At 39.5% G+C, this 22,585-nt stretch overlaps 1 protein-coding gene across 1 annotated transcript in view; it reads right to left on the reverse strand.

Annotated features, from left to right (window-relative positions):
- Positions 1-22,585, reverse strand: part of Mur89F (Mucin related 89F) — a 52,944-nt gene that overhangs the window by 24,620 nt on the left and 5,739 nt on the right. The window contains exons 2-3 of the mRNA XM_036818504.3: positions 11,868-11,930; positions 4,793-4,834 (exon numbers count right to left, since the gene is read on the reverse strand). The gene's annotated coding sequence lies outside the window, so the exon portion shown is untranslated. The remainder of the gene's footprint in view (positions 1-4,792; positions 4,835-11,867; positions 11,931-22,585) is intronic.

Below are 22,585 nucleotides of genomic sequence, written 5' to 3' on the forward strand. Positions count from 1 at the left end.
AAAACCGCTTGGAAAAACTGCCCTCTCATTCAATCCAGAAGCAGTGGCTGTTTAAACTTTGGCAAGAAGTTTAGGAAATTTACGAATTCCTAATGATGCGCAATTTTAATTATATGCCCCAAAAACAGGCGTACATATGTGCACTGCGGGAGATATTTAAATCATATCCAGATTTTTAGAGAAATATTAGTCATTAAAATTATTTAATAATAAATAGAGAAGGGTTTTATATATTTTAGAAATTGATAGCAGTAACAAAATGGATTCGAATAATACCGCTAAATTATAAAAATATAATATCATGTTTTATGAATGCTTGATTTTTAGGAATAACAATTATTTATATGTAAATATCACATATACTTATATCAGCAATACCTGCAAGTAATTTAATAATGTCTGATGAAGTAGAGTTTATAGTGTATAATACATTTAGGAATAGATAAATTTACATAATTGGAGTTTCGATTTTAGTTGTAGAGACCTAAAATATGTGCTGTTGCTTTAAGCTTTATTTAAGCTGGTTTTAAGTCGGGTTTTTTCCCTGTGCATGTACGTTCATTATATTATCTGCTCATGCCGCTCCAGACCTTTTTGATGTCAATCACTCAGGCGCTTAAGGAGCTATCATGCCCGACTACTCCCAATAGGACACCGCCGCCTTCGGTGGTTCGGTGGTGCGTTGGTTGCGCCTTTGGCGGCGCCAAAAGAATTTAAATTAGCCAAGGCAACTGCCAGTGGGTGCAATAGACGTGGCTAAAAAGTTATCCACTTGCGCTGGTCTGACTTTCCTAATGAATCATGAATTTCTCAACACCATTTTTGCTTTTTCTTCGTTTTTTTTTGGCGCGCACCACTTGGCTTTGTTTTGCTTTTGGTGTAATAAGCGTGAAACTTTTTGGTAGCCCCAAAAAATTTAGCTTTGCCTTTCTGCTCTGCTCTGCATTTCAACCAATTAGTTGGTTTGTTTGGCTTGCTTTTTTGTTTTGCCTTAAAAATACAAGCAAATCCAACCAAACGACGGTGCTGATTGACAGTCTCAGTCTCGAAATCGTTGCCAAGCGACGAGGGAGCGATTGCCGAAAGAGACTCCAACTTGGCCGGAATCTGTCAAGGCGTGACTAATACCTGATCTCTTTCGGGGACTACACTGGGAAAAAAAATATTAACTGTCTCCGAAAATAAAAGGGTTTTAAGTACAGGATGTTTGAAGCAACACAGCTTAAATCTACATATACCTATATTAGATTGTAAAGGAATACCAAACACCTATTTTAATTGCATTTTTATTTCTCTGTGCACTTCTGTTTCACTTTCTCATTTCTTCAGCTCTTTTTTGCCTTTTTTAAATTGGGCAAAGTTTTTTCCGTCAGCAATTGAAGGACTTGTCCAAGAACACGCCCCACACACTCACACACGCCCCCGCAATTGTCGTCCTGAAGTTTTCCTGTCGCATTTGACGTGCGTTTTATGTGTTCGTAGGTGTAAGCGTTGCCGAATGACAACTTCTTACAACTTTGAGCAGGTATTTTTCAGGTGGTGGAGCTTCCGCCAAATTGAATAGTAGTTTTTCACGCCATCCGAGTGGCTGCCTTTTATCTTTATTTTGCCTTTTGGCTAGCAACTCAATATCTGGTTGAACTTTGTCAAAACCACTATAGATATTTTCTAACAACACGGGAATAGTAATATCGAAGAGCTAAGCTATATAATAAGTTTTCAGATATTTCCGTTCTTATGATTATATCAACATGTTTTTGCCAGAGAATTTGTTTTGTTATACTCTTAGCTGCGTGGCATTTGCTTCCATAGTTTCAGACTTTTAGCATTCTATTGTTGAACTTGTGGAGGAAATTTGTATTTTTCCTTGAAAATGACATCTATAGAAGTTTCAGGCCTAATCAATCATATTTAAAGCAAAATTGTTTGCCTAAATTGAGTTTTTTTCGGTATTAAGCCACACCTGCCACCTTCAATTATGGCCAAATCAGTGGCACGAGTTGGCAAAGTGGAAGCCACCCAGACAATGGCCAAGTGATTTGCTTAACTGGGCGGATCCTTCACACTTCAACGCATCGCCGGCAAGTGGATTAGGCCTGTTAATGATGGGGATTCATTCTGATTTGGCGCTTCGAACGCCGAACTTCGAACCAAGGAGCCAATGTTTTTATGAGTTCCTCCCGTCAAGAAGGTGACAGTTTTTGTCAAAATCGACATTACGTATGCGGAAATCGTTCGCGAACATGTTGGCTGACAAGCGATACGAATATATTGCTGTTTGCCTTTTTGTCCTGTCCAACATTTTTGCCGTGTGCTGCTGGTACAACGGGGCGTATGATTTTTATAAATGCCTTGTCGTTGTCGCAACAGGAAAACCAACTCACAAAAGGCAACCGAAATTTGCTCTTTTCTTTGCCGGCCCGTGAGTGTGTTTGAAATATATCCAGGGACCTTATATAGTCGAGGCTAAGATACTAGTGTTTTAAATTAAGGAGAGGGATTAGAACAACTATCAAGCGAAGTAAAATGTTTAGAAAAATATTTTTTAGTTTCCAAAAAAGTTTACCCAGTAAACTCTAAAAAATATAATAATATAGTAAACATTTTATAGAAATATTTCCTTGACCACCATTGTAGATATACATATATAGAGCTGACTTGCTGTGGCGCTTTTTGTCGTTTCCAAAATCAATCCGGGCCATGTATGAATGAATTTTGCACGGCTACGGCTTCTATTTTTTGCCATCGAGCTTCGCCCTCTGCCCCCAAGGAATTTCGGCAGCTCCCCAATCAATTGACTTTTGTGTGGGTGAGTTTGGCGTTTTGTCATGCTGCTTATTATAAAAAATACCAGTAAAACTGATTTGTCAAGGCCATAAAAATATTTGCTCTCATACAACATTAAATGAGCATTTTTGCTTTATTGCACGTGTGTGTATATAGTTTCCATTGGGTGATCAGGCAAATACTTTATAAGTAGGGGGAAATGATATTATATGAGAGGTCTGAGGGTTTGTGCAAACTTTGGTGACTTGTCAGATTTGGGGATGTCTGCAATGGAATGCTGTCGATTAAGTTGATTATCAGGATGAAGGGGCAAAGTTTATCCGAGTGTCAGGAAATGGGAGTGGATTAGAAGGATGCTAACTGTTGGATAAGGACAAATGGCAGGGATTGAAATGCCGAGCTGATTGTTCATATTTGCCAACTATTTGCGATTTGCATTTTCAATCAAAGTGTCGATGATGGAAGAAAACAATATCGATATCAACAAACGACAATGGTGATTTTGATGCTTCGAACGTGGCAAGGTTTCTACACTTGAAAATATAATAAAGTACATTTTTTGTGTGTTACTAAATCAATTTGTATGTATTTTTTCCAGACATATGTAGGTAATTAAAGAAATACTTCTTCATTTTTAAGAAATATGAGTTTTAGATAGACTTTTGTAGATGGAAAATGACCCATTTAACAAAATATCTTTCTAGCTATTTCAATTTCCAAAGAATATGATATAAAGTCTGTTTTTATAATCCTGCTTCACCTGTGACCATCTCAAAAACACTTTTTGTTATCATTTCTTTAACAGGAAAAACAGCATATTCTGAGACACCTCTTCCATGTTGATATTTATCAAAGTGCAATCGCAAAAACTGGATGGCAGTGTGCTAAGGAAGAGCTTCAAGTTATGTTTGTTTGCAGAGAGCTGGAGAAAACTCTTCAAGCACGAATGCCCCACAGTCACACGTTCAAGATGCCGAGAGAGAGCTGGAGAAATTTCACTCGGCACCTGTCTGCAGGTGGGATGTGCCCCTGTTCTGTTGTCATATTTTCATCACACTTCAGGTGTGAAATAAACACACATGTGTGTGCATACAGCAGAGTTCCTTGAAGCTGAAGCAGAAACTTCGTGCAGCCCGTAATATTTGCTCACAATCATTTCCCTTTCTTTTTTTTTTCTTGCTCTGGGACAACAGCTTAATTTCGCAGTGGCCCGGAAAAACTTTAACATCAGTGGTGGGTTTAATTCTTGGTCTATTCTATCGTTTACTTTGCGCCAATGGAAATTAGTTCGGGCTGCTATGTGCTTTGCATAACTAATGATTGGCTCGCTTAAAGACTGAGCTAATATAAATGAAGAAATAATAAACTCTTTATTATTAGGCCATCGCTTAACAGCTAGCTATAATATATATATATATATATATATTTAATTAAAAAGTTGTGGGCCAAAACCAAAGGAAGGCAAATATTTGCATGGAGTTGTGTGTGTGTGTAATTCTGGCAAACATTGCGTAAACACAATCAGCCACTTACACACACACACACACTCGAACCCTCATCCAGACATAATATCCGATTTCAATTGGAAGGAAAACCTATTAGAAATTATTTCCCTTCACTAAATATTTGCTCGATTGTGTGCGCATCGCATCTTTGTTATTGTTGTTAATGCCATTGTATTCAATGAAATGCCCCCAGAACCCCCGAAAAACATTTCCCATAATAATTGTCAGTCTGCTGCCCTCACAATCACACAATCCCTTTATTTGGTTAGATTTTAAGCCTTGAATTTTCGTGTTGGGTCAGCGTGTTTGTGTGGGCCTTCCTATCCATGTGAGTGTGTGTGTGTGTGTGTGTTTGGCACACATGGCGTATGCGTATTGTTGATTTAGTTGATTGGCTTAAAGGCGTGACCTAACCAATGCTGGCCTGCAATAATTGTCCGGATTCCTGATATTTGCCCCAGTTGCCCCGGCTCCCCTTCAATTAGCCCCGGCTATCTTACCTTTTTGGCCTGCAACCTTGGGAGTTCTTCAATATCCGACACCTGAAATAAGAGGAAATTCACTGATGAGTTCTCAACGCAAAATTACATGTTCCGTTTAATCAAGTGGCTTGCATTAGACATTGTTTGCTCGGCTCGCATTCCGGCCTGCCATCGCAATTAATATTCAAATCCAGGTGAGGTATTTTCTAAAACTACATTTTCCCTCTTCGGTATGCTTCAATTAATATAACTTTGTAGTTGGGTTTCGGGTTTACGTTGCGTTGCGGTAGAATATCGAATTCCCGCCTCAGAATTTCTAGCTCACAATGTGTGCGTTTTCCTTGGATAGGTTTTTTCGCCAGCAAACTGCAGCTGGAATTTCTCTTTTTTTTTTTTAAGGGTTTGCTTTGTTTCGAACCTTTTTTTTGTTTAGGGTGCCCGGTTGTTTATGAAGTGTCCAAAAGTGTGCGCTGGCCTGGCTGCCTGTTTGTTTGCCTTTCATGTTAATGGACTTTACGCGCACATGGACACTGGCAGGCAAAAGCAGCAGGAGCATCAGCGAGTTTTCCTGAACAGCGGTTCCCTTTTTTCTATTCAGCAGCTAACTTTTGGTGGATGGCATAGAGACATAGATAGGCGAATATATGTGCACAGGAAAAATTAATACAAGTAACTATAGTGCAAAAAAGAATTTTAAAATCTGGCAAACTGCAAAAATTATAAATCTTGAGGTCAAGAAAATGGTACGATATGAAAAGATACTTTAGTTTTGAATTAATATTACTTATATTGATCGAAAAATATTATTCATTTCAACAAATACTTGTGAAATTATCTATAATATTGACTTTAAACTTTTTTTTAATTTCATATGATATTTTTGATTTTTTTCCAGTGCACATATATGGGTGGCACAATATATGCATTGAGTCTGCCATGTTCGCCCAGCTGTTGCCGTTTGAATTTTCCGGAAAACTAACAGCGTTTGGTTTTTATCGATGGTTTATCGTTTAAAGTTTTCCATCAGCATAAATTCTGAACCGTTCACAGCGAGGCCTTCAGCAATTTTTCATTAGTTTCTGACGTGACAATGTTGCGTATACTTAATATTTATCCAAGTTTCTTACGACAATCGTAAATAACCGCAGAGACACAAGACACCCATATTCACGCGTGCAACATGCTGTTCGACAATTATTTGTGTTGCTGCAACACGCCAAATAAAGGTTTTATTTTTTTTTTGGTTTGGGGTGCTACGAACTGAGACAAAAGTCAACATAAAAATGAAATACAAGGCAATAATATTTGCTCAACATGTGTGCGTTCTAGGGGTTGTTTCTGGGCCACCCCCTATTTGTCTTGTTCGTGCGCGCATAAGTAGGCAACGATATCCGTTGGGGAAATTAATAAACTTTTTGCACCTTTCTCTGCGCCAAACTGTTTTTATTTACCCCATTCCCCTGCGCTATTTTTTCAATAAAATACCCTTCAAACTGCATCTCATTATGTAGGTATTATTAAAATTCTTTGCCCTACAACAGCAGATGTTTCTCCTTCGGTTTTAATGGGGCAGCGAAACTTTCCGTCAAAACTGGAATAATAAAGCTTTCATATGCACATGCGTATGTGGGAAATACAAACATTGGAGCCAACTATAGGTTTTTGGATCGCCGTCCATCTGGCGAAATAATGAAATTTCTTTAATGCTCTGCTGGCACACATTTAGCCAGGGGGTCAATGTTGGTAAACATTCTGCAGCACTGCATTCGGTACTTAAAAAAATGCGATAAACTTCGAAACTAGTTTGGTGTTTTATCCCTGAAAACAAAATTAATCATGGGATTAATGGGATCAATTTAATCAATTTTTTGATACATTTGTTCCTTTAAAAAATCCATATGTTTTCTACTCTAAGAGGCAATATTTACCAACATTTTTTTAACTTTTAAAATATTTTATTATCGTATTTTTCTACGTGTAAGTGCGCTGCAGTTTTGGGCACAATTTTTAATTAAAACGCACCAAATCGAGCTTATTAAAAAGTTGCACTGACCGGCCAAAGGTGATGACCTCGGTTCTCGGCTGAGCCCGGGAATTAAATTGCCGACCGATGCGTGGGCGAAAGTTTACCAACTCGACCCGCTGATGCGTTGTCATAATGTCAAATGGATCGAAGTCCAAACGGGGCCGTGCAAACACACGGTCGTAGTAGGATATAATAACGGTTATCCGGCAAACAGCGTGACAACTGTGTGCCATATCGTTCCCCCAACCCAAACCATACCATCCCATACCAAACCATACCATCCCATCCCAAACCAAACCAACCCATCCAAACCCTGCGGCTGAATGGGCCACACATATTGCCATTTTCAGCGAGCTATGCAATTCGACGGCCTTGTTGACATTGTCCGGCAACTGTCATCGGCTATCGGGAGAAAATATTAACAAATACTCCCTATTTTTGGGCCAACAACAGTGCATCCCCTGGCTTATGGCGGTTGGCACTATTGTGTATGGATATGAAGGACATTTTTTCTGGCCCTGAGAGTGAGTACATAGAGAAAAATTGACAACCAAGCTGTTAATTAAAGCTGTCTCATCAGAAATATACCTGAGAAAATAGTAAATAACCTGAAAAATCTGTCAGGAAATTTCTTTTCTTCACATGCAATTAAACCGGAATATTCTTAAAAATGGAACTTCAATTAATTTAGGCAGTCATGGAAAAATGTTTTTATCCTACGATTTCAATGTTCGCTTTAAGTGAATTTTACTAACTCCCTTACGAATCAGAAACAAACAATTAAATCTGGTTCTGTGGCTTTCTGCTTACTCATGCAGGCGGCTTTTCCATAAATAATAACGCTCGCCATCCCTTCCATTTGCTATTTGAATTTTGCTAGATTTTATAAAGTGCAATTGGGTAAAATAAACTTGAAATGTGTATATTTGTCTGCCATGCATATATATCGGCACATATCTGCCTTTGGGTTATTTTCTATTTTCCATTAACATTACATACGGCATGGGGACAACAAAAAATCCTTGTGCCATCAGTTTTATATATTTTTATGTTGGATTATTTTTCGTTGGTTAAATTAGTTTTCATAATCGGCAAACTGAAATCAGAAGGGACAAAGAAGCAAGTCGATGTGGGAAAATAATTTCCATTCGAAGTCACTGGCTTTCTCAGATGAAATTAAGTAATCCAATCGAGTGTTTTATTGCTCTGGCAAAATGTTTATCATGGCCTCTTTTTCCGACTGTCTTTGCAATTTACAGACAATTTGATTGGATTTGCTTAGCATTTCGTTGCATTTTATTTCACGTTTTGACAAATAACAAATTATTTATTTTGAAGACAATTATCCAATCTGTGTAGTTTAAAGTAATTTTATGAGGATCCCTGGCGGAATGCAAGGCCACCGAAGCAAAACCAGAGTCATAACCGAAACCATCGTTTAAAGAATATATATTTTTGGGTGTAGGAAAGCGCAGCGGAAGCGTCAAAATGAACGGAAATTGGCTTAAAAATGACAACAGAAATGCAACAATGGCGGCCAAAAACAATGGCAGTCAAGTGGTGTAGCCAAAAATAGTACACGATAGCTGCTCTTTTTGAAGCCCTTGTACGCAGCAGTCAGTCATATACATATCTACAAACAAAACTATATATATATATAGAAGCAATATCTATTCATGCGAAGTTTGGTTTTTCGATTTTCATTCGGTTTTCATGGAGTTTTGAGCATCGTTTTTGCATTTATAATTTTTAGTTGCATTGTTTCTCTTGCACACACACAATTTCCTATTAAATATGGCAGCATTTTTACGTCTCGTTGATTATTTTCGCGGTTGGTTTTGTTTTGCATTTATTTGTTGCTATTTTTTTTGCTGCATTTATTTGGCAGTATGTTGTTGTTTTGGGGCCATTTTCCGCTTTGGCTTTTTAGTTGCGCTTTTGGTCGGCCCCGTGTGGTCGGTTTTTGCTGCTCTTCTGGCCAGGCTGGGCATTAACTTTTGCACGTTACAAGCTTAACATTGATTCTGCGGATACGCCGGGCAGGGTCCCATTTTCGGAGGCTTCCGCCTGTTTTCCCGATTTCCCCGTTTTTCCCGGTTTTTCCACGGCAGATCTGTTGTGTGTACGCCGTGAGCCATGTGTCCTGCTCTTCCGGAGGGCATCATTTGCACAAGAATTGCAAAAATGTTCGCCGTCCGGCCGCCTGACATTTGCAAAAAGTTAGTTGCCGTTTTGGCCGCTTCCACATTGGGCTTTAAAAAGTTATAAAAATGCTTTTGCTAACTAACTGAATTATTTTCTTTAGTTTAAGGGAATTCTTTTTATTTATATACTAATATTCAGTCAAATAAATATTTTATTTTTGATAACTAACTCAATTATTTGCTATAACTTTAAGGCCACATAAGCTAAAATGGATTTAACTATTTTTTTATAAATGCAAAGAATTTCTATTTAGAGGTGTGATGTTCAAATGAATAAATGCTGGAGTTTTTTACTGAACAGAGCACAGGTTTAGGAAAAATCTATTGTCATGATTCGATTTAGCAAATCAAAGCTCCATGCACATACTGCGTATACGTGATATTTGAATGGGCTTAGTGATTTCAGTACACTGAGCTTAGTTTGTTTTAAAATTGCTAAGCTCTGGCAGGGAAATTGAATTAACAAAGCGTTCGGCTTCAATGTGACCAAACAAATCCCTGAGAAATATGCTTGACTTTGCTCGGCTCATTTGATGTTGGCACTCGCCGGGAATATCCTTACCGGATATGAAAGGAGTCGGGTTGGGGGGGTTTTCGATCCTCTTCGACTGCCCTCGTACGTTTTTCAATAGCAAACACAATCCCGGCAGTTTCAATTGCCAGAAAAGCTGCAGCTGCTCCGCACGCAGACACACGAGCACATATGGATGCGCTCGGTTCCGTTTCCGGTTCTAAATATAGTTATTTCTGCACTGCTGGCAGCCATGGCAACTCTTTCAAGCACTTGAGCAGCATCAGCCACCTGACTGACTGCCTGTCCGTCTGTCCGCCCGACCTGTCCTCCTGCATTCCGGCGTTCAGTCCACCCGGAGCCATTTCCCAGTCCCGGCAACAACTGTTTGCTTACCCACGGAACTTGTCGGCACGGAAAGAAATAGTATGTAAATCAGGTTTATTCCTATATTTACAGACTGATACTATCGAAACATCAATTAACCTAACAAACAATAGTCCCAACAGAATCAGAATCATCATGTTTATTCAAAACTACTTGGAAATATTTATAGAAGCAGGTTTTATAAAGGTGCCTAAAAGATCACTATGGCTTTTGAATTATATTTAAAGGAGTCTTAAAGTATGCAACAATATATAGGAATTCGGAAGACGACTGCATACCATCCATTTCTATATTTTAAAGGGTCTTTTAACAATGCAGAATATAAAAACTTATGTTTTTAGGCGTTGATCCAGAAATAACTGGTAATGGTGCTTAAAAGTATGCAACGATAAAAAATCGTATGAATCCATCGGATTCCAAATAAAACCGAATTCGTTGCATACCTTTAGACACCTTTATCGATGATTTTAAAATCCTTAAAAAATATTCAAATATTTTTCTGAATGTATTTTATTCAACACCGCTCCCCTCGCTTTATCTCTTTCTCACTGCACTGTGTGTATTTTTGTATGCAAATAAGCAAAATATTTTAACAGCAATGTTTTTTGCGCTGTCGTCTGGGCCGCTGTTTGCCAATGACTTGTTGATTTTACAACTTTTCCAATTGAATGAACTTGGAAGGAGTGGAAAGGAAAACTCATGTTTGTGCCAGGGACGAAAAGTGATTTTCACTTGCTGTCACATCTTTTTTGAATTATTGATGAAAATGCATCAGTTTAAAATGAAAAACTGTTTGCCGTATTTGCCCGGCACACACATGTAATCCAAATGCAACTCCAGTTGCGAAGTAGTAATAAAAACATATTGCATTTTTGACAAACTTCCATCACTTCAAAGTGCAGCACGTAAAACTCCGTGGAATTTCGCCAGATTTTCTAAGTGGATTTGCAAACGAAATATAAATATCCAGATTGGCGACATCGTGCCCTTATTTTTCTTCATTGTTGTGCCGAGGTTTTAACCACAGGCGGGCGGGGTTTTTGGCATTCTGGAATTTTGTTTACACAAAGGCGGCACGTTTGGAAATCGCCAGAAATCGAATGAGGCAAGTGGCGGAGAGAATAAATAAATATTATGAGTGAGTTTTTCGGGGCGAATGACACGATTTGTCAGCGGAGGCAAGCCCTGGTTGCTGTTGTTGTCAACAACTTTTGGCACTTGACACTTAATGTGCATCATTGCGCAGCTGACAATTTCAAGCCATTTCCGTGGTGCCAGCCAAGTCACTGCCACATCTTCTATTTCTCCTTCTGCCGCCGGAGTGGAGTAAAGTTTCCACTGTTCAAGTTTTGCATGGCCATATAAAAATCGAATAACAAATTGCTCACAAAAGCAACTGCAACTGCAACTCCAGCTCCAGATCCAGCGGATGGGGACATTTTCTGACATTTTTATGAGCAGCTGCAAAAGATTTCTGGCGTTCGTTAGATTTTTGCCCTGCACTTCCTCTATTCCAACTTGTTTTCCACTACCAAAATTTGTTGTGCGTGAAAAGTTCTCAAGATGAAGATAGAACTTTTCCAAGTGACTGATGGTGAGCGTGATTTTCGGTTTTCCAAATGTCAGCCGCAGACTTCTGCACTCCGAACATCTGATTGACAAACATTTTGTGGCTGCACGAAAGGTGATTGCGAATGTGAATGCGAGTGTGAGTGTGTAAATTCAATTGAACGGCTGCCCAGGGAAATTCAGTTACCTTTAGTGGCCAACAGCTGTCGCTAATTTACAGCCAGGTAAAACTTTGCCACTGCCACCATATTGCCATATCGCTCGAGTGGGCCCGAACTTTCAATTAAGCCCGAAAGGACACACACAAGTTTCCACTTCTACGGCCGTCGCATATTTCAATAAGTTTTCAAACTCAGAAGCGACGCGCTAAAACAACATAATTCATACTTAACTCACCGAAACAGTTTCCCCGAAAAGCGCCGCCCAAAAGGAAAACTCTGCAAAATGGCCAAGGGCTAGCTGCAATGAAAAATGGCAAAGCGGGAAATAAAATTGCATTAGTGGTGCATACACAGAGAAAAATCAATTGATAAGAAATATATTTTTTAAGTCCATAATAACCCCTTAAATAAATAGCTTCATTTGGTACTTTATAGATGTTAATTTTATAAATGTTGTGTTATGTTAAGATGATATGATATATAATGATGAGTCCAATAACGTATTTTATTATTTTATTATGAATTATTAGGAACTATACATTTCCTAAGACTTAAAAAATAAATTGATAGATCTATGGCTTCTGTTCGAAATGAAGTCTATAAAGTACTGATATTTTAAAAAGTTTTTCTCTGTAGACTTCATAGTGAATTTGAGTGTCCTTTTGAGTGTGCGTGTGCCGTAAGTTGAGAAAGATGTAGCTGGGCCTCCTCATAAAACGAAATTAAATTTATGTACAGTTGCAAAGTTGGTGGGGAAATGGCGGATGGGTGGGGCATAAAACTTTCAAAGGCAGTCGGGAAGTGGATCTAAACACGCGGCCAGCCCTTCCTGGCCGTAATTCAAAATTCGAGTGGCAGTCGCAGTTTGGGGCAGTACAGTAAGGCAACCGCCAAAGGCGCAGGATGCACGGCAGCACTGCATCCTGTTTTTTGTTGTGGGCGGGATCTGTTCACGCTTGTTTTCACTTGGCCGGCATTGTAGGCCTGTTCCCAGGCCCATTCCCATCCCCATCCGCATCCCATCCTGGCCCGAAAACTTGGCCATGTTGCCCGCGGGTGTTTGCGGTGGCTGGCTGCATTGCTGGCCACCTTTGCCTGTCAGCTGCCGCAGGCGAAAATCTGGCAGTTGCAGGAATCGCAACAGCAACATCAACTGCCAGGAACAATCTTTAAGGCACTGGCGAAAATTTTAACATTTTAAATGAGTTTTTACTTAAATAAAATATTTAAGAATTTTTCAGCTTGGCAAGGGACTATCAAAAAAGTATCTTTTATGCTATTAATATCATTTTGATTTTTGTTGTGACAGGTAAAAAATATTTAAGCGTTATAACAAATACTCAAGGCCTTCTAGTTTGTTGTATATAACAATTTTTGCCTGAAACTATTCAAATACTATCTCTATAAACTCCTGTAATTCATTAATATAAGTAATAAGTTAAATAAAGTGCTTTTCCTTTGCTTTAATAAGTAAAATTACATTTATAAAAGCTAATATTAGTTTGTAATCAATTGTTATCCTCTGAGTGCAAGCATTTACTTCAAAGAAACCCTAAAAGCAAATAAAACCCTAAAAAACAGCCTCCCCCAAAAAGAAAATGTAAGTTTGCCTCACTGCAAATGCGTTTTTCGAATTAAGTTATTGAGTTGAAAACCCAAAGGAGGTGATTAAAGCCATAGACATTCGCCTGGAATGCCTTCAATCTCGATCTCTCTAATCCCGCCAAACAATTGGCAGCGTTCTCAGCAATTTTAATTGAATTTCCTGAATCAATGCAGCCCCAAGTCACTACGGCCACCGGCCAACAAAAATTCAGCTCAACTTTAAAGAATTTACAGAGAAATAAAAAGTGTTCTTAGCACTTAAGATTGCATTCTTGCTTAGCCAAGGAAAACACACATTTAAATTCAAATAAATAGTTTGACAAACCTCCAATGAATATAGTTTGCTGTAAGCATTGAGAGTAAGTGCTTCAAGCTGACCATTATTTATTACAAGTTGTATAAATTACAAACAAATATTTATTATACAAAAGAAAAGGCTATTACAATATGAGAACCTACTCTAAATACATTTGTAAACAAGATGTAGAAATGAAACATGGCTTGACTACTATGAAATGCTTATTAGAATTGTGTTTTAAACGAAAGTACTCCGAAAATCCCAGTACTTGAAAGATAAATTGTCTTTATTTTACGATATATGTAAAATTGGGTATCGAAATGAACCCAGAATCACTGAAGATGCCATAACTGCGGGCAATTCAATGAAATACGGCCGGACAGTGGAAAATTCGGAAGGGATATGAACACGTTCGTTGGACATTGTATTGGATCCTCAAAAAAGAAGGACTCAAAGGAGTCTGAGTCCAGGACCAGTTCGTGTGTGTAATTGCCAAAGGAACGGACTGCGGAGCTGTCTGAATGGGAATTATTGATAAATTCCAATGCATGCCAGTTGACAAACATGTTGTTGTTATTGGGTTGGGTCCAGTAACCAACTCTCTCATCCAGGGACGTTTCAATTGTAATTACGTTTATTGCATTGCTTTGGCTTTCGGTTTCGACTTTTTCCTCTTGTTTTCCCCATTTGCCGTCTGTTGTTTGTATCATTGACTGGCTCTCGTCTGTGCCGGAAAGCACAAAAAATGAGTTTCGGTAGGCAATTTCGCAGATACATACTATATATAGATACGGATACGAATACGGATACGGATACACCCACACAGGGCCCTGAAATACGCACACGAACTGGCCCCATAGCATATTTTTGACATTTTGTGCATGCCTGTTCGCCAAAGTATGCAACGTTCCATAATCGAAGGCTGAGATTTCCAAGGCGAGTGTGTGTGAAAAGCGGAGGAAAAGCGTAGGAAAATGCTTGTAGGTGAATGGGTGGATGCACTGCAATCGCTGCCCAGCACAATCGAAGTGATTTGCCCCAGTGCAGGGCTTTGAATACTAAGCAAGATCCCTAAGTGAGTTGTAAAGAAATTTTATTTGGCCGCTTGAACCGCAATGACCCACACGCGTTTGCAATGGAAATAAAATTGGGGCGAGTCACTTGCATGACACTCCCATACACTGAAATTCCAAAACCGGCAAAATTAAAAATAAAATATATTCTTTAAAATTTCATATCCATATACTGCTAGGAACTAAAATGTTTACATTAATCTTGTGTATCTTTTAAGAGTATTTTATTAGCTAGTTCCAAGAATTTAAATATTTTTTCAATACTTAAAATATTTTCAATGAAATTAAAGTATTTCAGTTAAAAAAAAATATAAATAAAATAATTTGTTTCCTTAATTTATTAACATATGAATTTTTTTGAATTTCTGCGATCCTAATTTTTTTTTATAGGTGTTTTTAATTTTCTTTCAGTGTTTTTGTGCCCACAATGGAAAAGGTATGCGTGCAGCTATCTTTTTCCTGCCGAAGGTCCTGGGAGCGAGCACCTTTTTGGCATGCAGGCCGCAAAACTATGCGAATGCGAATGTCTGTGAGTCCGTCTGCCATGTGGCATGCAGCAACAGTTTCCAGGACTTTTGTGCGGGGGTCAAGAACTGGACTTGTCTAACTTCCGGACCAGCTGGGTCTCCGTAATCCTCGGCAATCCCTCTTGCCACGCACCCGGGATGAGATTGAATGTCTCTGCTGAAATGCGAGGTAGGCGGGGAATGCAGACGCTCTCAAACGCTTACTAGATACAAATATTTTCCGATTCTATTTTTTTACGGGGCCGACATGAATATTCCATGGGACATTTTATGGCCTGGCCCACAGGTGCGTTCTGAGCAAATCAAAATGCTTTTAAAAATTTCATCTTTGGCTGGGCATAAAATTTTAACCTGTCCATATAATATATTTTGACAACTTGCTTGCGACAATATGCCAGACGACGGTGGAGAGCCATTTGTGGAATTGCATTTAAAAATCGTTTACTTTTGCATGAGTGCCCCCATTGAGGGACACGCCCCTTTTTTCAAGGGGGTTCAGTGGGCGGTGGGTGGTGGTTGGGGCAGGGTGGCCCAGAGTGTTTATGCTGCAATTTGTTGCGAACGCACGTAGCAATTGCACGGCAATGGCAATCCTTTTGGCCAACAACATTGTTTTTCTTCATTTTACTCAACTTATGAAAAATATATTCGTATACCGCACGCTCGCTTTTTATTTATATAGGTAGTCGTATTAAATTTTGTAGGTAGACCAAAGAAAAGTTACATAAATTGTTGCAAAGTTGTATTTAAATTCAAGATTCAAACAACATTTTGAACCAATATTATATTTTAAAATATTATTTACTCAACATAATTTTGTATAAAGAAATCCACCTTTCACATACCCTATATCCCAGGACTTTTTACCTATATTCTGACCTTTTTCGTATCACCATCTTGCCAGGTATCGTGTATTTCTGCGGGCTTTGCAACAATGCAGTGGAAATCGCTCTGGATGCAAACTTTAGCCCAAAAATCCTGGCTCAAAGGAAACGCCAGTGAAACAAAGGCGTGTGGATAAGAAAAGAACCCTGGAAATGCTCGAATCTGTTTGTTTGTGTTTGTCAGCAAATTGTGTGTGAAGATGTCAACAAGCTAGTTAACTGCATTTGATCTGCACTTTGCCTGAAACACAAACACAAGACCCATCTCTCGGTGTGTGTGAATCTATTATTGCTCAAGCACATTTCGCTCCGCAGTTATGTTAGTTTTCCTTGGTTTTCACCATTTTTCCCTCGCTTTTTTGTTCGCCAACGCTCACGTCGCTTAATACTTGGCTTCATGGCGATAGTTTCCCTCGCTGGCTTTTTGTCTTTCGCCCGGGAAAATGTTGTCAAAATGACAGAACATTTTGCTGAAGTTTAAGTAGCATGAAGTACGAAAATGGGCGGGGGCCCCCACGCATGTGTGCGTTTTGTTTGGCAGGACTTGACACGCCCTGTCATTTCCACAGAATTTCCCGCCGCCCTCCCACAGCTTTCCCTCCCCAGCACGGCTTCTCCGTAGAAATTCGCTAGATTTCAAGCTGCTCTTGAATGAATGAACCATACTTGACTTGCCGCAGCACTTAATATTCCATTCAATTATCTGAATACATTTAAATCCAAAGTCGGTTTGAATTTATCGTCTAATTTGCGAAACAAACTCCTATATTTTCTGAATGCTCCTTAAATGATATTTGCCTCAATTAAAAGTCTGAAATGCCAGAGAAAATGCCTGCAATATTTATATCCATAAAATGAAATAGAAACGCACTCGACTTTTAAAAGTCAAATGGCTGTAAAGTGAGTGTGCGTGTGCCAAAAGCCAAAAATTATTGCCCCCAGAAAAGGAGATTTTTGACCGAAATAAATTTCGAATGCAAAACTATTTAATAAGCATCAGACTGGCCGACCATAAATAAATAAAGGCCTGAAAAGTGTGTACTCAAATACAGTGAATATAATGAATATTAAAAGTCGAGTTAATGTTAAATTGTATATACAATGAGAAACAGCAATTCTGAATAATTTTTTTTACTTTTTATGTCGATTTCATGAATATCAAAGATAAAACTTTTAATGAAAAATATAATGAATCATTATGAATAAGTCTTACATTTTTAAAGAATTTAATATTTTTACAGAAGGTTTAAACTCCCTTAACAAAGTGTTGTAAAGCAAATAGCCACTGTACTTGAATAAATTCATGTGCTTCAGCTATGGAGTAAAACAAATGTGATGTTGTGCTTTAAGTTAAAGCTTTTAATTGCTTTGTTTTTGCAAGCATGAGTTATAACAGAGCGGAGAACAAGAAAAAACAAAGCCTAAACGGAAGTGTCAGTGGGCTACTCCGATGTCTGCTCAACTGAGCCAGCCAACAACAAGCTGTTTGTTATGCCCTTGTGCCGCCCCAAACTCCCATCCCCATCCTCTTTTGGCCATCTCTAGTTGGCCAAGATGAGCAGAGGAACTGCACTCAGAAAAAAATAAAAAAACCATTTTATCCTTCATTGTGCAATGGTTTAAAATTTTATTTTTATTATAAGTACATTTCATTAATTCAATGGTTAAATAAATTCTAAAGATTTATAATTTTTCTATATTTTATAATTATGTCATTTAAGTGGATTGAACTATGAGTGGATAGGTCGTTTTATAAAGCTAAGCCAGTTTTCAGGTTTTTCCTTATTTATTTTGATGTGTTTTTTAGATAATACTCGAATAATTTTGCATTTTTTATACATTTTTTTTCTCAGTGCGTTGCCGCTCATTCGGTTGTAATGAATACGGTCTCGTTAGATTTTTGGCGTGGTTTGGGGGGCGGTACAGACGACTTATTTATGCTTACGAGAGTGAGCTCGTTCGTCTGCCTGTGTCCAGATGTCCGACTGATTTGCATCTTTTTTGCATGCATCCAGACACACACACACTCGGACGGAACATGCACACACAGATACTCACAGACACACACACACAGGAGCAGCAATTATTGCATTTATGAAATTCAGCTGCTGCTATTGCGGCAGCAGCTACTTCACAGATACTCGCCGGCTTTAGTATGTGCCTTTTGGATACAGGGCTTTTCCTCTGCCTTCTTTTTCCTGTTTTCATACACTTTTTGGGGGTACCTATTATGTATGGCATGATTTTTGTAACTCGATATTCGGACATTATTATTAAAGTGGTATCAGGTTAAGGTAAACCAATTAGGTAAGTTACTTTATTATGTTGAAAAATCCATATATACTTGTTCTTGTTTGTTAAAAAATCAAACATTAAATCAGGATATCTGAAGAATATTTTCAGTATTATTTAGTACCACCAACTGATCTATTAATCTGAAAGGGCATGCGTGTGGTGATCTTCTAGTGCCCAGTTACCCTGGTGTTGTTAAATTTCGGCATCGGGGAATTCCCTTCTCCGCCCACAGCTATGGCAATTATCATTGGCCCAATCCCCGCCGAAAGTCCCAATCCGCTCTGGTAACCCCTTCTCCAACTGCGTGCCCAAAAACCGAACCCATTTGGACTCCATCCTCCGTTCCCCGCCTGCCAGCAGGCCCATTCAGTTTGCGGCTTGGTCTTGTGGCCAACGACCCTTTGCCCCGCACTTTGGCTCTCCAGTTGAGCGGCCCTTGGCCGGGGTCATAATTTCTGAAATGTTTTGACTTGCATTCGCCTTTTATGCTGATTTACTGGCTGTTGTGGTTTTGTGACAAATCTGTTTTGCTCACTTCTGATGTGATTCTCATTCTTTTGCAGCCAGCAGAGGCCTTCGTCGCTCCACTCGATGTGCGGCTTAAATCTGCCAAAAAGTTTTATTTCAAGCAATTTAGTTTTGCATTTGTTTGACTTGCTTAATTTGCATACATATAGCATGTAGGTTATACGTATTTTGGGCCTCTTCGGTGGCGGGGCGGAACAAACAGATTGTGTAAGGGCGGAACGATTTAGGTTCAGTCATTAGGCATAAATCAGTGTCTGTGGAACTCATTAAATCACGCGGCCTGCAATGGAGGGGGCGTGGCCCATGGGCCTAGGCTCAAAAACGCCCCCTAGGATGTATATCTTTTTTCTGGTTTATTACGCTTTCAGGATATCCCCCTTGATCTCTGACTTGTGGGGCAGACTTTCGATGGTGCATCAAGCAAAACAAAAGATGCACAGCAAAAAAACTGGATAAAGATATTGGACTTAAAGTTGTACATATCTCTAGACAATAAAATCCTTCAATATAATGGTATTTATTTTTTCTCTGCGTGAAGTTCTCTTTAACTGGACTTAAAGTTGTACATATCTCTAGACAATAAAATCCTTCAATATAATGGTATTTATTTTTTCTCTGCGTGAAGTTCTCTTTAACTGCCCGAGAGCCTTGGCATTTAATTCAATTTGAGCCATCCACACCTGATGCTGGACGCACAATAAAAACCTTAGCAAATCGCTTTGGTCCCTGCTAATTTATTGGCCAGGCTTTAATGATGATGATGGAGTTTGAGTCGGCCTTAAAGAGGGGGAAATAACAATGCATCGATGCCAGGTCCCGAGGGCATCACGTAGACCATCCAGGTGCTTTTCAAGGTCGTATTTGCCCCTCTGTCTGTTGCAATCTCATCGCGGTCATAATAAATTTATGCAGGTACAGCTCGTCTACCGGTCCTCTGTTCCATCGGTTCCACAGTTCTTTGGTTTTCCAGTTTGCCGGCTCTAAAGAAGTTATAAAAACCAAAGCCGGTGTGTGTGTGTGCGATGGGTGTTAATGCCGGGAAATTGCCGGCGGGTAATTGTCGTTGTCGGTAATTGTGTCCATGTGGTCTACAAGTTGTCTCGGCCGGTTCCCTTTGTCCACCATCACCATCTCCTACCATCTCGTTGGGCTACAATGTGGCTCATTTGTGCAGCAAACGAGGTTGCAATTTTGTTACCATTTTCAGGAACCGGGGACAAATCATTGCCATGGGGCCAGAAGTAATTGGTTGCCAGGCCTGCAAGCCCTGCACCCCAAAAATCCACTTGACTGGGGTTGTCATAATTGCGGTTGAGGCACTGTCCTTTGCATTTTAAGCCCTTAAGTATTTACACATCGTTAACTCTGAATTACTGTGGGCTAGTAGGATATACATACGTATATTGAGTGGTCAGATTGAGAAGAAAGAGCCATATTCTTCGGTTATTTTCGGTGCTATCTATTTTTCTTGTGGTCTCCATTCCAACGTGGATTTAATAGCATATTTTATACCGTCTCTCTATCCTTTCATTTCATGGTTGAGGTTTTTTGTGTAATGAAACCGCAATTTTATGACCCATGGCCTTGCATATTCTTGGGCGATTTAAAGCGCTTTTAAATCCCATAGTTTTGCATTGATTTCTCTTTTATATGATTTCCAACTTTGCCGTCCAGCCGTAGTCTCCTCTTTTTGCCTCCGCTCTTTATGGGATATATTTTTTAATAACATTTTTTACTGACCATATATGGGTGTTTCAGAGGTTGTGTGTGTGTGTTTGTGGAAAATCGGAATTTGTGGCATCTGCGGCCTTGTGTCCTTTCACCCCACCATTTCCCAGTAGTTATGTGCGTTTTATTATGTCAACATTGGGCCATTGTTCATTGGGAAGCTCACTGGGATCATCATGGCGGGATTTTGGGATGTGGATGGGATGGGGATGAGGCTCTATCCCCCTTCTGTGTTTTTCTGGTATTTTTGCGAATGTTCCAGGCTTTTAGCTTTGATATATTTGTTAGTCTGACCATAAGCTTTGTGTAATAAAATTGTTGCATTTTGAGACCGTAATTGTCCGTTTGTGATGGAGTGCATTTTGATGAGGGCGATATTTAAATGGAAAAAGGCTTGTGGTGGTGTCATAGCTTAATCAATTTTAATAAAAAATGTGTTTCTTCTAAGTATCTCGTAGAGCCAATTTCCTTGACCAAAGCCTTATTTATACCCGTATTCTTCATGCCGGAAATTAGAAGTCGAAATCTCTATAATCTGTATGTTTTCTTAGGGTCCCAGACGACCAATTTCTATGGTCACTCATGTCGTTGGACATAAATCGAAGTAGAGCTGTGACAGAAGAGAAATCAAGCTTATCGGCCGACAGGGAAAATATCCATTACCACCTGGGCCACGCCCACAACAAACCGACCCGCCCCCTTTTTAGCCTTTTCAAAAAGTAACAAACAAACAAATGGCAGAATCAAGTAACTTAAATGTCATGCCGAGGGAGAACATGAGCAAATCTGCAATTTGTTTTACGTAATAGATTAAACTCTTCTCAGGCTTTTTTTACACAGAGGAAAAAGGATTATTTGGCTTTGTTTGATTTAATGTTGGTCAAGATAACAAGATATTTTGGCAATTTTTGATACAACACTACAATTCTTTCACTATATAGACATTATGTGCCCGTTTTTAATACCCATTGCTTATTTAAGCTTCATTTGATATAATACAGATAATGTAAACTTAAAGTACCACCCTGTAAGAGGGGCAAACGAAGTGATAACACCTAATTTATTTCACAAAACGTTTTCAGTCTTAAACATCCTTGACGTAAACTATTCCTTTCGACTTCTCTTGGCCTTTTTATCCACGGTGTAGCCGTGCGGATGAGGCCAAGTCCTGACCCAGGCCAACTGCCAACTGGCATTGGCACCGACTCCTACGACTCCTACGACTCCTACGATCCTCCACCTCCGCCTCCGCCCAAATGAAATTGAAGAAAATTGCATTTGCACGAGAGACAATTTCGAAACAATTGCAAAACTGTTTGACATGCCGCCTCCATCCTCCATCCAGCCGGATTCCACCTGATTCCACCCAACCCAACCCAGCCCGATTCCAATTCCGATTCCCAACCTGTGCGATGCTGCCAAACAGTTTAGCAGGTAATGCCTTATATCGATATCGCTCCAGAGACAGAGATAGCTACGGAAAAACAGGAGGACCGGTGGACAGGAGGACAGGCGGACTTGGCAGGCAGTTTGATGCAGTTTAGTTGACTATTGACTGCCGGTCGGTGCCAAAGTCCCGGGTCCGGCTCAAAAACTTGAGGTTGGGTTATATCACGTCAGTTGCAGGCCATACTACCGGCAGACTCGACTCGTTCATCGACAGTTTTTGGCACATTTCAGCCAGCTGCTGCTGAATCTGAAGCTAAAGCTAAAGCTGTTGCCGAAGCAGAAGCCATTTTGGCCTTTTTGTCCTCGACTTCCGCTTCCTGTTGCCCTTCCCCATCCCCTTCCTCTTCCGTCCCTGCACTTCCGATCCATGTCCATGGGCAGTGACTATAATTTAGTTAAAGACAAAACGTCGCTGTGTCTGCAAAATCGAACATGATGCCAATGGGCCAATATTCGCTCCGTCAATGGCAGCCTGCAGTTCGTGTGTGTTTGGGCCAGTCCATTTTCGGGGGACCCACTGAAATTGGTATTGGTATCTGCATAAGGCCAGGGCCTGGAAATGGGAC

This window comes from Drosophila suzukii, chromosome 3 (genome assembly GCF_043229965.1).
Source record: "Drosophila suzukii chromosome 3, CBGP_Dsuzu_IsoJpt1.0, whole genome shotgun sequence".
Taxonomy (NCBI): Eukaryota; Metazoa; Arthropoda; class Insecta; order Diptera; family Drosophilidae; genus Drosophila; species Drosophila suzukii.